Source organism: Ixodes scapularis, unplaced genomic scaffold, assembly GCF_016920785.2.
Source record: "Ixodes scapularis isolate PalLabHiFi unplaced genomic scaffold, ASM1692078v2 PGA_scaffold3__209_contigs__length_174095766, whole genome shotgun sequence".
NCBI lineage: Eukaryota > Metazoa > Arthropoda > Arachnida > Ixodida > Ixodidae > Ixodes > Ixodes scapularis.
In genome coordinates, this window is record NW_024609868.1 from 1,077,291 (window position 1) to 1,082,292 (window position 5,002).

The window sequence follows — 5,002 nt, forward strand, 5'->3', positions numbered from 1 at the left end:
AGGCATGACGGGATTGCATTTTGGCGCACTCCCGATTTTCTCGGTGCAGCGAGTGCATGCACGCGTGGGGTGTCAGCGCTGAAACGAACTCTGAGAGTGCAACCACTCGTGGAGTGCCGGCCGAAACGAACCCGTTCCACGCTGCGAGTGGGCACGCGTGGGCACGAGTGCCGTGAAACGAACTCGCTATTATTCAGGGGCATTATGCCGAAACGCATCGCCGCGCCGTCCGACGGCGCGCCGTTGCATTAAGGAGACGCGCTTTGCGCATGCGCGGCTTCCGTGCTCGCAATCATGTCTCTTTCGCTCGTTTCTTTTCGACGCACTCCTGATAACAGGTGTCGGCGCCAGGGGCGCGAGTTAGCGCTTCGCTGGGTGTCATGCTGTGCTTCTGCTTCAGCCGCCTCAGGCACTGCGGTTTGTCATGGAGGTCGCGTAGGGGGAAGAGGGGGGGGTAACCAGGCGCTCCGTCACCCAGCGCGGCTGCTGAGGCAGCTGAAGAGGACGCGAGGCATGACAGCCAGCGAAACGTCAACTTGCGCCCCTGGCGCCGACTCCGGTTATCAGGAGTGGGTCGGACAGAAACGAGCCAAAGAGATATGACTGCCAGCACGAAGGGCGCGCATGCGCAAAGCGCGGCTTTTTAATGCGGCGGAGCGCCGTTGCACGGCGCGGCGATGCATTTCGGCACGCGCTCCCGTGCCCCGCAAACTTTTGCTCCCGACTGTACAATACGTGGCATTTATGCAGCGATGCTTAAGCCTCCTCAAACATTGGGGAAAGGAATGAACAATTGCATTACATTCTATACAACTCGTTTAAAGTTATATGGCCCAAGTCGGGTCGTTTTCAAAAATAAGTAATTGCATTAATTTTTAAAAGTAATTTGTAATTTTAATTGCTTTTCACGTAGTAGTAATTGTAATTAAACTACTTTTGATGCAAAGTAATTGCAATTGTAATTAAATTACATTTTTAAAGTAATTTACCCATGTATGAGTAACTGCCAGAGCATGTAACTGCCAGAGCAGATTTTAAATAAGTACCGCTTTAAAGGGGTTATGACAAGCCAAAAATAAAATATGAGATAACTATATCTGCTCGGACCCTCATCGTATGTTCCTATACTCCTACTAAATTTGTTTTGAAAATGGCGCGATAGTTTCGTGGATAAATCGATTTATATGCCTCGGAGGGGCAGATCCGGGCGAAGCTGGAGGCTGGCTACGTAACCAGCCTCCAGCGCGGTGTCTCCCCGCACGCACTCACAGACTTGGCTCTTTTGGCGTCTCGAGCCTCAGCTTCCTGGTTTAGACTTAGACGTTCCACGTTTCGAGCATGCGGTCCGTGACGTCTACGGCATCGCTCGCCTTGTAGAAGTGTTCGACAATGATCGCCGCAGCGATGACAGTGATTGCTATCAAGAGATGTAAGAAGCTGTTCATTTTGACTGCGACCCACTGGCTACCAGCTCCAGCGACTGCGAGTTACAGACGAACTTGCCGTGGTCACCGTCGTCCGGGAATATGTCGCAGGCGCATGCAGGGTGGAAGCTCAACGGGCCGGGGGAGAGAGCGAGAATAGTTTTCGGGTTACCGAGTTGCGTGAGCGGTTTTGATCGTATCGCGGCGAGGAGAGCTCGGGCGATCATGGGGGCGCCTAGAATGAGAGAGTGTTCATGGTTACGTAGTTTATGGACGCCATGGTGTGACTAACTTGGGCAGTGTTGCCTGGTCGCCAGATGAAAATGATAGAAATTCGTAAATTGAATATTGCAATTATCGGAGCTCTAAAAATCGCGTAACTTGGTGTATATACTAAGTAGCCTATGAGCATTCCATTTCAAGAATAATCGATCCGTTTAATTTTCGTGTCATAACCCCTTTAATCTTTCTGTTCTGCGCCAAGATGCTTGTTCTACGTTCAAAATATCACCCACACGCTCGAAATCTTTGGTAACAAGTGTCTGCATGCATGCTTAATGGTGCCCGGCAGAAAAAAAAACAATACGGAGGGACACCTTTCACAGCCCACGTACTTTATTGTTTACGTTTTGGATGTTTTTATCCACTCATGCACGACGGAGTCATTTTCATATAGTGACAAGACTGGCATATTACCAATATATAAGCGTCCCCGTAATGCAGGCGAGCCTTGAACACACTCTATATTCCTTTCGATTGTAATTTTGCTTTGAATCGTCACTTGTTTTTACACACCTACTGCAGAACACATGTTTGGTACTGAAATGTAGCGAAGTTAAACGTCGCTCACTGATGACGAAAAATGCGCAATTACTCTTTTACACTGTTAAGTAAGACACATACTATTCGATATGACCGAAATAACCAAAGTGTTCCGTGTTATTTTCCGGCGAAGAGACAAAATGCACGCGCGTTTTCCCATAGGAATGCACAGGAGCACCGCAAAAGGAGACTGGTTGCTGTCTGCTGCAATTTGCGTCACGAAAGTCGCATAGACACTAGCGCCAGTTTAACCTCTAGCGTACAATATAATAACTCTATACGTAAACCTCTGACATCTTTTTTCTTTTCTTTCTGTGGTGTTCCCAACTCGCCACTCTCGACACGTTTCAGACGAAATAAATACCAGGTTTTGTTTGCCGCCAGCTCTACATGATGGTCAATTGACCTTGTTTCTTCACTGGCTACTGCAGGTCAGGAACATCGGTGGTTTTGATAGAACCGAGTTGGATGGACATTTCGGAATTCTAAAGTATCAGTCATCTGATGGTATAGATATACCAGTAACTAAAAGTGCGAGTGTATTAAATTATGTTTTTAGCATGTCCCTTACAAACCTCTGATGTTAATCAAGTACCGGTATTGTCGTTTTCTGCTTTTTTGCTTATGGACACAGTGGTAGTTGATGCGATTGGTGTTGCTGGCATTATTAAGAATAGAAAGCTTTCGTTCTGCGCCCAAAAAGATGAGATTAACAGCAAGTTCTTAAAGAATTGTAATATTTGCCGTTCAATAATTCTCTCAAAACTTTATATGCAGCCTCTTATCTATATCGGAGTCCCAAGTGATAGGGTGGTTGGGAAGGTGGTTCCTTTACACATATCTGGCAAAAAATTAAAAAAAAAAATCCAATTATCGATCAATTTCTTTAACAGGTGAAATATTTGAACACGTCATTCTCTCGCAGTTGGTAAATTATCTTGAAACTAATGACTTCTTCAAAAGTTCACAACATGGCTTTCAAACACTTTCATGTGAGAGGCAACTCCTAGCCTTCACGCATGATCTCCATCGTTCTTTTGATAGTCGCTATGAAACCGATTGTTTTTTTTTTTGTTTTTGTTTTAGATTTCTCAAAATCCTTTGACAAAATTTCACACAAACTCCTTCTTCATAAACTACAATAACTTAACACTGACTCCTGTGTATAAAATTGGATTCACGTCTTTTAATTAACCGCTCACAAGTCGTTACTGCTAATACGAATTCGTGTACTGTTCCAATCTCCTCGGGTGTCCCACACGGCTCAGTGCTTGGCACGCTACTCTCATATTTACATTAATGACTTAGTAAAGAACTCGTATTTTTCTATTTGCCGCTCTGCTGACGATTCCATAATATACAGGAAAATAACCGACATATCTGACACCATTCTGGTACAATCTGACCTTAATCGTATATCAGCGTGGTGTAACCAGTGGCTAATGAAACTAAACACTGAAAAATGAAAATCGATGAGAGTGTCACGTGCTCAATCGGTGTGTCATACTTATCATCTTAAAGGGGCCCTGCAATTGTATTTAAGCGTCTACCCTTTTTTGCGGTTTCCACGTCTCTTGGGGTTCGGGCAAGCCAGCGGGAACGGAGAGAGTAACTCAATATCACTGCATCATATTTTAACCGGACGACGCGGAAACCTCCTCCACCGACGGGGGCGACCAGCGGTACCGAAAGCGCGCGATATGTGAGGTATTTGGTCCTGGGTTTACTACTGGTCAGAGCCGCTAATGGTTCTTTTTAGTCGAAATACAAAATATAAGTGGCGCGAACCGTTTTAATTATTTATAAAAGTAGTTTTTGTTGAGTATTTTAGATCAGAAAAGAAGCAAATGCAGTTTATAAAATACGGAAACAAGAAATGGATGGATGGATGAATCCGGCTGAGCCCTTTGGATCGGGCGGTAGCTTACGCCACCAAGCCATTTTGTTTTACCATTTAAGCTTAAAATATTTAAATGTGAAAACTATATATATTCACTCCACACTGAAAAGAAAGTGAGGCTATAAAACCCCCTTGCCATCAGTTAATAAGAAAATACCTAGTTTTCCCTCGCTTTCTGCCACCATTCACTTAATCTTTGCTTAGTAATCTCTACTGTCTTGAAATCCACTCTCCCTTCGCTGTCTCTAAAACACAATGACTTTATTAAATCTTTGTCGTCTTCGGTAAGCAGAGGGTGAAACCCACCGTACTCTACTGTAAAGGGTGAAGCCCTTTACAGTAGAGTATCAAGTGCTCAGCCGTCTCGTCCTCCTCTCCACAAGCAGTGCACACTGTATCCATTTCCTGGTACTTCACTCTGTATGTTCTGGTTCGCAGAACACCCGTCCTCGCCTCAAACAACAACGAGCTTCCCCTAGAATTGTCATAAATGCTTTCTTTGGCAATAACTGTTTTGTTTAATCTATAGCTTTCCAGAGCCGCCTTTGTCTGCATTCCCTCTAGCCACCGATCTCTTTCTGTGGCCTTAACTTTCTTCTTAACTGAGACCTGCTCTTCCGTAACTCCACTAGAGCCTAAAAACTTCCCTCTTAATTTACTAGTGCGCTGTCTCCACTTTGTGTCCATACATATTAACGGCATTAGCGCACACGTATGAGGAAGAGAGTGTGCGCTAATGCCGTTAATATGTCTAACTACCAACTAGCCCAGTTATCAACCCTTTTATTGTGTCCATACTCCTTATGTATAAGTAGCTGAAAACCTTTCGTGTCCATTGCTCCCCATCCATTTGCCT